The following is a 12,775-nucleotide window of genomic DNA, read 5'->3' as shown; positions in this document are numbered from 1 at the left end:
ACAGATGCGCTTCCCAACCCCCTGAGCCACGGTCGCCCATGGTAAGATGAACGTGTTTTGAACTGTGCAGCATCATAAGGAACCGCGTGATGTCCAAACATATACGAAGGAAAGGAAAGCGTTCATGATCATTTTTGTTGTATTCAAACTTCTGATGAGATGTTTCAGGTATAATGCAGACATCAGGTGTGTTTGCTGATCAGTGTGCAAACACGTCTCCTCTGGAGATGGATTCACTTTTGGAACCTCGCGTGAAGAAAGTGCACGTTAGTTTTTCAGTCCTAGAGATCGCTGCTTTCTTCTTCTTCTGTGGGCAGCTGCTTTAGTGGCAGGACTGCAGCAGATCATCAGCCTGTGGTCCCCGTCAAAGACCGTCAGCAGTCACCAGCATGTGGTTCCCTGTGTTACGTCTGCTGTTGTGGTCCTCATGAGTAGGTGTGCATTACATTTTTCCTGTGAACAAGTTGAAAGCAGAGTTTGAGCGGGGTCGGTCGTCACAAACCTTTACAGTTGGGTCGATCAGGTTTCCTCTCAGGAACAAGGACACACATGCGTGTAAAGAAACGTGCAGTTATCACAAAGACTGTGAGATCCAACCAGAGCGACTCCACCAAACAACACCGTCGTGCATCTTCTCCTTTGTTAGCAAGACAAAGAAGATCGAGCGACGCCCTCAGTCTCTGACCACTACCTCAGCCGACGCACGACATGCAACACCTCACAGAGCTATCTCGACAGCTGTACACCTGCACCCAAAGGTCAAAGGTCACTCTTCGAGGATGCCAGTGTTGACATTTTAGACCAAAAAGACAGATGGTTTGAAAGAGGAGGCCATATAACGTACGACGGCTGCCGTCAGCCACCGACGACGCATCCTGAGATCTTCACCTGTCACCGCCGGGTCACATGATCAAACAAGGCTTTATGTTACAGCATAAGAGTACTCCTGTTACACTAACTAGTGACATAAGTATCACTAGTTAGTGTAAAGTGTCAGTTTGCAGTTTTTTGGGCGGTGTTACTGACGACGGCCTTCAGGTTTTTGATGTGAATCGACTGGTTTGAACCTGAACCGTTGATGCTTTTGACGTGACCCTGACGTGAACTTTGACTCTCTGTTTCCTGCAGCAGCGAGGACGTATCTAAGAGAGTCAATGACGTTAAACTCATTTCACTCAATCTGCTTTCAGGGGTCAGCACTCGTCCGCTCTCTTCAGAGTCATTCAGCGCTCCGGACTTTGCATTTGAAGAGAAAACAATGCAAACAATGACTCTGCATGTTGACTTTTAATATGCATGAAGCTCTTAGCATGTATTACAATTAACCCCTCGCAGTTTCTTTCAAACTGAACGCTTCCTCTCTCCTTACGTTCCCTTCCTCTGCTGGTGCACTCACTTTCCATCCATCTCATTTTCTTTCCTCCAAATTGCCTTCAATGAGGTCAGTAAGTGGTTTGAACTGTATATGAAGTGCACACACACACACACACACACACACACACACACACACACACACACACACACACACACACACACACACACACACACACACACACTGTGAGCTGTGAAGAGCTGACACTGTGATTCAGGGAGGCCTCTGAGGAGCACTTGTCTATAAGGAGATGAGGGAAGAGGAGAAAAACAAAGGCGAGAGGAGACAGAGAGGAGACAAAGGACAAGAATGGAAGGAGATGAAAAAGGAGGAAGGCGGGAAGAGCGGAGGAGACTAGGAAATAAGTGTAAAAACACAGGAAGGAAGAAAGAGGGAGACAAAAGAAGAAGAGAACGGAGGGATGGAGCAGCAGCTTAGAGATTAGCAGGACTATTAACTGCTGTCTGAGTGCTGAGCTCATTAAAGTCCACTGCAGAGATGCGTCCTCTCCCCGTCTGCCTCACACTGCTGCTGCATCTGCTTCTGTGTTTTTAGAGGTTGCGCGTCTCCATCAGCGTGATATCTGAGGTGTTAGGACTCAGGAAGGTGACACCAGGTGTCCAGCCTGGGTGGTCTTACAGACTGCGGACCACATTCAGACCCTTAAAAGTCAACGACGCCGAAACAGTGCGTGTTTCCCCCACATTCATGAAGTCCACAGTTTAGACACATTACTGATTCAAACCTCTGATCCAGAACTAAAAATCCTTCTGACCTTTCATACGTGTTCAGCGTGCAGTCAGGAAGGCATCGCCGTGCAGAGAAACACGGCGTTATAATGAAAACATGTAGTTTAGCTTTGCTAAGTCATCTGGTGGAATGAACAAGACCCTTTGTGGAGCCGTTCTGGCCTCCAGGCTGCCTGTTTGACATCACTGCAATAACGATTCATCCTGAAAAGCAACAATACAATAATAAAGCTGCATAAAATTAGCAGCAGCACAAAGTACCTGCAACTTTGGGGGATTTCTGTGAATCTATTTCACCTGCACAGGTGAGGATAAAAGTGACAGCAGGCGACTGGAGAGGCAGCGACAGGCTAATGTGGATTAGCAGGAGGTGCCTTCACCCCGACTGGTCCCTACACAGATCCATGCATGCCATTACAACAGTCTGTGTGCCTCTCAGGACCGCTATATCAGGAGACTTGGATCAAGCAGAACCAGTATCTGCTTCTTTGTGCAAGAAGCAACAGGAGAAGCACTCCCAGAGCCCTGCAGAGTGACCTCCAGCAGGCTGCCTGTGCATGTTTCTGATCAAACGGTCAGAAACAGATGCCGTGAGGACCCGACGTCGTTTCCTGGGACCTGTGCCCACAGCACCGCTCTGTGCTGCCTGATTGGCATTCTCCAGAGAACGCCATTGCTGACAGTGCCGCCACCGCTCCCCGTTCTCCACACATGACAGCTGGTTCAGAGTGTGAGGACGCTGCAGCAAACATTATGCCGCCTGCAACATCATCCATCACGCCTGCTTTGGCAGTTGGTCAGCGATGCTCTGGGGAGACGTTTCCTCGGAGCGTCGCACGGAGCACGCGTTAGCCGACAGTAGCCTGACTGCTGTCGGGTACCCGGGTGAAATCCTCAGATCGTAGGATGTGCAGAGGACACTGGGTTCCTCCTGGTGCAGGACGTGCATGTAAACAGGGCCGAAGAAAGTCCAGGAACTCACCTCAGCTCAGAGGATTTTCAGCAGTGCTGATGGATGGGTGTCAGTAGAGACGAGTAGATCCACAGCAAAGAACCAAAAGAATCAAATGCAAAAAATAAAGTTTCACATGGACAAAAAGGTTTAAAATATTTTATTAAAAATTAATATTCGGAAAAATTAAGAAATACATAAACAAAGAACCACGAGGCAGCGTTAAAACTCATTATGAGCTGCAAATGAAACACATGAAACATGGTGTTGCTCACTGCATACACTGCATGCTGTTAGCTGCTACTGTTACTGTAGATCTAATAATAGCAGCGGAGCAGCCAGCCGGGCGACATATTAGGGCAGGGCTGAGCGGCTTCTGACGGGCAGATAGACGGCTGCCGGCTGCACGGCTCGGGTTACAGATGAGCCGGACCAAAGAAGAGATGTAAAAATAAACAGGGAGACGGAGAAAGCAACAAAAGGGGGGAGGGAGGGGGAGCGAGGCCGGTGTGGAAGCTGATAAGAGAGACGAAGTGAGCAGAGAGAGATAGAGGACGACACATAAATGGGTACCTTGAAGAAACAAAGAGCTGAGGCGACGGCGACCGTGAGAGAAAATAAGTTGGGCTGTTTTGCACTTTGTCCAACCTTATCAGTGAAAGTGTGTGTGTGTGTGTGTGTGTGTGTGTGTGTGTGTGTGTGTGTGAGGATTTCCACTCTTATCTCAGGTTTAGTCGTCTTTGCCAGCTCGTGTTGTGTTGATGTTGTGAGTCTGTCGCCGTGTGTGTCATCATCAGTCTTCATTTTGTTTTTGTTTTAGTCATAATTTTAAATCCTTTAAGTTTTACTGACTAAATATCCTCAGCTTGTAATCGACAGGTGAGGTCGTACGTGTGCTCCGTCTCGCTCCCAGCGTTGGCGTCTTCATCACAAACACAGCCAGCTGTGCCAGCAGCTCATCTAACCTTCCCACACTTCAGAACCTGTCCCGCCTCTCTACACGTCGTGAGTCGCTCTGATTGGATGTCATCTCTCCAGTTTTATTCGTTAACTGAAGTGTTGGTTATCATTGGTCACCACATTGGTCATCGTGGTAAAGACAGCTACTGCAGCAGAGCCGTCCACAAAGGCAGGTTTTCAGCGTTCTTCAGACCCCAAAGCTCCTCAGACGGTTAGGAAGAGGCACTAACGTTTTGGCGCTAATAGTACTCTGTAAAGTTTGGTTGACCCCGACTCCTTCACAGCTGTTACACTGCGTCATAACAGAGGGACGCCGAAACTCGTCGGGACACAAACGTGGACGCGTTTGAAACACTCGGCTGTTTCTTCCTTTAATTTCTCAGCGACCCTGAAATCACGCAGAGGCAGATTCCTCTCAGAGAGAAGGTCCGTGCGTTTGAAAGGGGCTCGATTTGGGGTCTTGATGACCTCCATTGTAGGTCAGTGTTGTTGTGAGGAGCGCTCTATAAATTGGACTGAAAAATCTTTGACGTGTCCGTGATTAAAATTCTTAGAAATGCAGGAAATACAAGACGTCTGAATCAGCAGCCTGAAAACCGATTTTTCATTACAAAAAAACTATTGATCCAAACCTTCTCCTTTTGAGCCGACGGCAGCTCTGATTCATACTCTGGAGTTTGGACGACTTGAACGAATCGTTCAATACTCGAGAATCACTTTACTGACTCATGAATCATGATTCACAAGCCCAACTGACTCACTGACTCATCCCTGTTGCTGTTAGCAGCAATATATCTAGCTTATAATTAAAATTGTGGAGAAAAACACAACATCCAGTATCGTAACAAAAAAATTTCTGCTCTGAACAGGAAGAAAAAACCCTGAGTAGAAGCTCACATCAAGAAAATAGCTCCTCGGTTCACAGTAGCATCGCTCTGCTAACATGCTAACAGCTAACATGCTAACAGCACATTTGAGCTACTCACCCCCTCCCTCCTGTGCTGAATCATAGAGCGAACGAATCACTGGCTGTATCCTAATTCAGGGTCTGCAGCCTCAACGATCCTCAAGGGCCGCGTACTCAAAGACCGCTAAGGCCGGAAGTGCGAGGCTTGTGAAATGGGACGGTCTATCCTCCGTTGCGCTGCCCAGGTTGCCTAGCAACCATGATACTAACAGCTGGAAACGTTTCATACAGCTTTGTTTGACAGAAATGAAGGAGAACATCTTTTGTTCATTTGTTTGTTTCTACATGAGCTTTGATCATTCTCTGATTAAGCTCAGCTATTGAACGGCGTATATTTTAAAGTAAAGGCTTTAAAACCAAGTTAGTACAAACGTCACTAATGTCACATGACTTTGCCGACATGTGGCCAACAGTAATGTTTTAATGTTCTTCGTTATTAAACATTCACACATAAATAAGTGACATAATATTCAGTACTTACTTAAAGTTTACTCTTCGGGCGCCCCTCATCCGCTGTTTTTTTTTCAGCAAAATTATCCACACCCACCGCCGCGCTATGCATTCTGGGATATGTTGGGCCACGAAGTCTACACCGCCACGTCCTTAAAATTCAGGGAAATGAAGGACGCATTTGAGGGCCGCATTTCGAGCAGGCTTCGAATTGGGACAGCCTTCGTCGCGTCGCGGTGATGTAATCGGCCTTAAAATGCGGCCTTTAAGGCTGCAGACCCTGAATTGGGATATAGCCATAGAGCGAACGAATCACTCACCCCCTCCCTCCTGGCTCACAGCTTCTTCTTCTTCTTGGTAGGCAACCAATGTTAAGGCGCATTACCGCCCCCTGGCTCACAGCTCAGTGGACATTTAGATGAGAAAATATATATTTAACACATTTAAGGAAAAGACTAATAAAATAAAAATAAACTAAATAAATGTTTATTAAGCAATTTTGATAGGAAATTGCTTAATTTTAGAAATGTTTTTGCTCTTTTTTGCTCTATAAAATAGTTGTTTTCTTTTAGAATCATTCATCTTAGCAGTAGGATTTACATGAAAAGAGAAACAAATTAAGTTTGAGTGAAAATGTACATTTTTTGCAACTGACTCAGTGAATCAAATGACTCAAAAAATCCGATTCACTTTGGTGAGTGACTCGTTAAAACTCGATTCAGTAAAAAGAATCAAATCTACCATCACTACCGCTCTCCTCGTTGCTTTTCTCTCCTCGCTTTGGCGAAAGATCCTCGCTTGGACATCCATTTCCCCGACTTCCCTCAGAGCTTCCAGATGCATCTTGTGGCCTTTATGAGTAATTAATGTCAAGAAAATACAGCTAGTCAAAATCAAGTCCCACTTATTTTAGTCATTAATTTTTAATTTCCATTCATTTAGCAGCCAATCACAGCGCAGGTCATCTCGGGGCTCTTTGCAGCATAAGGTCGAGGCTCTTCACGCTGATTACCATCACGTCCTGTATAATAAGAACATTAAGAACTGTAAAATCACATAGGAACGTTTAAATTATGAACAATCTTTCAGCATAATTGTACTCATTAGTGATGCTTTTTAAATAAATCCTTTAACACTGCCGGTTATTTTTCTTTGCTTAAAGAAATAAGCTGCAAATACGGACTCTCACTCTGCAGAGCTGTCATCTTTCCTGCAGGGAAAAACTTTATTTGCTCAGGCTGGGAGGAACCACCTGGCACATACCGGTACATGGTCCCCGGGGGCTTGAGATAATACAGTGTGTGTGTTCGTGTGTGTAGCTACTCCATGCATGTGTGGGTTGTGTCAACAGGGATCGGTATGCCGGGAATGTTTGCGTAGATATGCAGCAGCTCGTGTGGCGGCTTGGTGGAAAAGCTGCGGCGGTACCTGAGAGGCAGACGGGTTATCATATCTGAAAGTGACATTATTCATCCAGACATGTAATAAAACCCACGTGGGGAAGAAAAGAAAGAGCCTCCGTGTGCTATTGTGGGATATTCCAGCTTTGCAACAGAGAAAACTTTGCATTTGCAACAAGCTCCGTATTGACTCTCAGCACCTCTGTCTGGTTCAGTCTGCCAGCAACCAGCCCGTCTTTGAAACGGGCCTGCCGCCTCTGTCCTGCTCTTTACTCAGCTGCGGCCATGTTTACTGGCTCCGTTTGCGTTTCCGTCACATGACAAGAGTGTGTAAAATCTTGTGCCGCCCTGAGATATTTCATGTTTGCAGGTCGCAGTCAGCTCGTTTGTGTTTCGGTGTGTCACAGTTAACGCATTCGGCGCCTTCTTCTGCATTCCTGCTCAGCTCAAACACCTCTCAGGAGACAGGAGCTGCAGGATTAAGGCGACAGCACGCTCTTATCTGTAGTAAAGTAGCCAAAGCACAAAGACTCAGTAAAGGAGGCTGGAAAATATATATAACTGTAGATCTGTTTCCTGACTCGTCCTGGACTCATTAATCACTGAGGATGAAACTTATTAGATAAACCATCTGGTGTACAACATCAATATAGTTTATTATCTATATTATTATTTTTAGGACACTCGAGTTTTACAACACGTGTACATGTTTGTATACACACACATCAAATTCAAATTCAAATTTTATTTGTCACACACACACAACCATACACAGTATGACATGGGGGTGAAATGCTTGTAGCTGCGCAATGCCCGACCATTAAATGACAGAAAAAAACAAAAAAAAACAAAAAAAACAAACAAAACATGTATATATAAACATCATGTCTACCTTATGTGTGCGTATTTTTGTAAAATATCTGATTGCAGTGACACTTTGGAGTCACTGGCATGTCTTGTAAATAAAAAAAATGGTAAATGGCCTGCATTTGTATAGCGCTTTACTCAGTCCCTAAGGACCCCAAAGCGCTTTACACATTCAGTCATTCACACACTGGTGATGGCAGCTACATTGTAGCCACAGCCGCCCTGGGGCGCACTGACAGAGGCGAGGCTGCCGGACACTGGCGCCACCGGGCCCTCTGACCACCACCAGTAGGCAAACATGGGGTTAGTATCCATATCTTGTCTTCCATATTTCAATTCAATTCAATTCAATGTTATTTATATAGCGCCAAATCACAACAAAAGTTGCCTCAAGGCGCTTCATAGATACAGAGAAAAACCCAACAATCATATGATATCTGTTAATAATGTTCATGACGTGTCATTAGTGACTCAGTGCTGTAACTGTGTCTGACACAGTGAGTATGTAGCTTAAACTGAAGAAGAAATGTGTTTTCATCATTCATTTCTTTGGTGTTTATGAACAGCCAATTATATCACTTCCCATAGTCCATGGTCATAGGCTGCCTGCACACTCAGATCAGCATCAGTGCAGATGCTGCAGCAGCTGCTTGGTCTCCTGCTGCACTTCATCAACAAACCCCGCGACGCTCGAGCTCCTCTCTGCCCCCTCCTCTCTTTCCAGTCAGTAATTTCTGTCATTAATTTTACAAAAAAGTGAGTTTTTTGGTTAATCAGACGTGAGACTTTCCTGAGAGACAGTGAAGCGTTTCTGGGGACAACACAGGCCTTTGCTTGATGCTGATATTAGCCAACACGCTCCTTCATGTAGTCCTTAGTTAACGTTAGTCAGGCAGGATTCACTTGTTCTGGGTTTCTTGGACATAAACGGGTTGTTTCCACTAAGCATCGCGTTCCCGTGACCCACAGTTTTATTGCCAGGGTAGCTTTCAGTGATTCTCAGTTAAAAATAATCCTCAGCTCATCTTCTCTCTGTAACAAGCAGTGTTGCCAACTCCACAGTAAGGAAAATCGCTATTGGCTGTCCTAAAAGTCGCTAGAAGTTGCTAAATGACCTCATCGCCTAATTTGCATAATTGGTCATGCTAATGTAATTGTAACCTACGCTGTTGGAGAGAGAAATAACATCGTGGAAGAGACATAAAGTGAGTAACAAACGTCCTAAATGCATTTAGAGTTTATTTAGAAATACAAATTTAATTTTGTATATTGTTTGTATATTGTCACAATTCCAACCCTGCTCCTTTATCCGGGCTTGGACTTAAGGCATTAAGTAGTTTTAAACGTTGTGATCCACAAAACAGCATAACAGTAAAAGAATAACTGACTAGTTACAGTCAGTGCGGGAGCAGCGGCTTCGCTCATGCACGATTCATTTGCAGTTTGGACGCACAGGTGTGAACGTCTCCTGCCCTGATAGCAGCTGGGGGAGGACTATCCTCCGCCCGTGAACGCTTTGGCACGAGTGAGATGCACCGTACCAAAGCACCGCTGCTTGTTAAGAGTAAGAGCGATACACGCTTTCACGTCAAAAAAGTCATCATAAATAAGTCTCCAGTAACACCAGAAAAAGTCGCCAGTTTTGTCACTTTTTAGAAAAAAAGTCGCTAAGGGGGACTGAAAACTCGCTAAATATAGCAACAAAGTCGCTAAGTTGGCAACACTGGTAACAAGCTGCTGTAACTCCTCCTTCAGCAGGTGGGTGGAGCTTCTGTCCTCTGTCACTGACATCATAAAGATCCAAGTAGAAAAAACTGTTTTGAGCAGAGTGCAGCCTGAGCTTTTATTAGAAACGTTGGTTTCATAAAATCTTCACTATTGGAACAGACGATAGTAGACAGGAAATAAACTGCATTGGTAAAAAAAAGAAGTATAAAATGCAGACAGTGAAATGTAATCAAGAATAAAATGGCAGGAATGGTGTGGGAGTGGTACGAGTGAAATTACATTCACACACTGCTGAGCGACCGGAAATAAAAACCTGGCAGTCCAAGTGGTGAAATAGATGAAGAGCATCTCAAAATCACTTCTGTCCAAGAAATCATTTTAGATGGCTGGTAATCACTGCGTAGCTGTGGTGGGAGTGTTTCCACTCAACGTATCGAAGTAAAAATCAGTTTCCCAGATTCAGATCAATTAGCCGAGCCGGGTTTTCTACACCTTTCTACACTTCTCCAAACCAAACAACAGAAAAACATTGAAAAGGGCCAAGAGGTGAGATAAAAAAGGAAGGGGGACGAGAGGCAAAGAGAGAAAATAAGAGACGAGGTGGAAGAACAGGGATCGGGAGATCAAACTTCTTCTTCCTTCCATCACCACGAGAAAACTGAACTCACAACCTTGAAACGGGAAACAACTTCCACAACATGCACAATCATTTCCTGCCTCACTCCGTTCGAGAAGAGCCACAGAAGAGCGGTGGGCGATGATTCTGACCCCGGCGGCTCTCGCCATCAATCTGAGGAGGCGAAGCTGTGGGCAGTGAGCTGCTGCTCCGTTTGGCTCTGCCAGATTGGACAAGGGGACGATGGCAGGAACTGCTCGTAGCGTAAGTGTAGGGTGGATGAAAAGGGAAGGAGGGAGTAGCTGAAGCAGCCTGGACGAGAGGGCGGGAAGAAGACACGGAGACACGCTGGCGAGTGAGAGAGAATCTGGAGTAACAAAAGGGTGCACACCTGTTCACATGATGAGCAAGCGCGAGGAAGACGAGCATCCAAGCTTGTTAAGTTCTGATCGTATTTGTGTTGACGCTGTCTCACTACGTCTCACGGACACCAAACTGTCAGGACGGCGAGGAATCCAAACCGCACAGCGACGTATTAACGAGTAACCTCGTGATTGGTCGTGGATCATTGCAGACGTTCTCTTGGCTGCTTGGTTCATTTTTGGTGACGTCTTACTGTCACATGATAGCCTTCGTCTCTGCTTTTGAGGGACCGTTTGGACCTGGACATGTTCGATGACGTCAGCGTGTTTCTGGCAGAGAGACTGAGGTGCTCTTCACTTTTCCATTTTCTTCCTGTTCAATTGAAGCTAAATTTATCCTTTTTCATTTTAAAAATCGTGAGTGAATCAGAGAAGCTTTTTCATTCCACCAGAAAGCTTTTCTCAGAATTTATACGTGATGGACGATCATTTTCTGCATCGGGTAGCAACAGGTAGAAGTCTTTTATTTTTTTAAAAAAATCCATGTGATGAAAAAAAAAATGATGGAAAGTTTGGTCACCCTCGCACCTCCGTGCTGAGCAGCCCTCCTCTGTTGTTGTCCTCCATTGTTCCCATTGTAGACCCAATGAAATCAGTGTTGATTTGAACCCTAACCTTTCTCCAGTCCAACAGAAACCCTACTTATTTTCTCTCTCTTGTCTTTGTGCTCGTTTGATTGACTTTGAGTTACTTTAATCAGACGTTCTGGCCCAAAGGCGCCCCGATCACACGGATCTGCCTCGTAGGCCTTTTCATTTTTAATTCTCTTCATGCCTTCTGTCTTTGACTCTTAACCCTTTAAGACCTACCATAGAACCAGAGCTTATATTATATTTTTACATGCTGTGGAGCCATTTTTGGGAGCATTTCAAGTTGCTATACATCAATACAACCATTACAGCCTAAATTTTAATAATATGTCTGCATTAAGTGCATAGTAATTACATAAATTGCAAAAAAGTGCAATAAACTACAAAAAAATTGAAAATCGTTTTTGTTTTTTTAACATATATTTCTAGTTAGAGAAATTTAAGAGGCTTATCCCTCAAAACTGTAAATACAAAAAAGTTGCACAAAATAGTTTCCCACCACAGGAAATTTATTTTGAGTGTCTTCATAGTTTTATTTTTGAAATACACCAATTTTTATATACTGCAGGAAAAACGAAAATAAATATTATAGTGCAAATTTGCAAAAAAGCAGCATATGCATCAAAATAAACTATTTCCAGCAGTGCAATATGAGTCCTAAGCATCCCAGAAACCACACAGAAAGTCATAAAGTCAAACATAACTTTTAAAAACACCAGTATAGGCTCATGAGGCCCTGATGGTAAAAAAAAAACCTACATTTCCGCGAAAATGACGTCACTTCCGGTTTCGGGCAGATCATGGAGGACATGCGATAGTTCGCGCTGATGGACGTAGGAAGTGTTACAAACAGCTGATCAGATCGGCAAAGCGTGTTTCTGGAATATTATGTTTTTGTTGCTGCAAGTGCTTTTATGCAGTTTTTGCAAAGCTATATGTGGAAGGAAACTGTGACCGAGGACAAGCTGATGGCATAAGATGTAAGTACAACTCCTCCGGTTTCATATGCAAAAAAAAAATATTGTGCTAGCTCACGTGGTTGCAGAGCTACCGGGATTTAAAAATAGTTAAGCAAAACGGACCGGCTTTAAAGGGTTAAACTCCATCACCGTCGTGACTGCAGAGCTCGTTCCAGCTCAGAGGTTGGTTAAAACTCTGCAGAGCGCCGTGGGACCAGAGAACGAACGGACCCGTGAGCGCAGACTGACGAGAACTTTGTGGTGCTCAGCGAATGACGGTGTCAGGTGAGTATGACAGAACTCTCACTGATGAACGTGAGGAGCTTCACAGAGAAGGACATCGTTCTAAAAGCAGCAACTCGGAAAAATGACGCGAACACTCCTGAACTACTACGACACTGAGGTGAAGCTACAGCTACGCCTGTGTCGCCATCCACCTGTCAGTCAAAGAGGCCAATGACTCTATGAGAACATTAATATCAAATTGTAGGAAGATCTCCGTCCAAGCGTTTCCATGTTCCTTTTATAGAAACAGATCTTGATCTCTTGAAGCAAACCTAGAGCCAATGTAGGTAAAGAGCCGGCTTGTAGTGCTGAAATGTCCCCAGTACTCAGAAAGATATTTTGCTGCAAGGCCAAAACATCTAAAAACCTGTGACCTTGAGCTCCTCCATCAAAAACATGAACATGACAGATGGTGTAGGCTCCAGCAACGACCCTGAACTGAGTAAGAGTTAGAAATA

This window comes from Neolamprologus brichardi, chromosome 5 (assembly GCF_056152115.1).
Source record: "Neolamprologus brichardi isolate AB-2024 chromosome 5, ASM5615211v1, whole genome shotgun sequence".
Classification (NCBI taxonomy): domain Eukaryota; kingdom Metazoa; phylum Chordata; class Actinopteri; order Cichliformes; family Cichlidae; genus Neolamprologus; species Neolamprologus brichardi.
Note: the sequence above shows the minus strand (reverse complement) of the source record.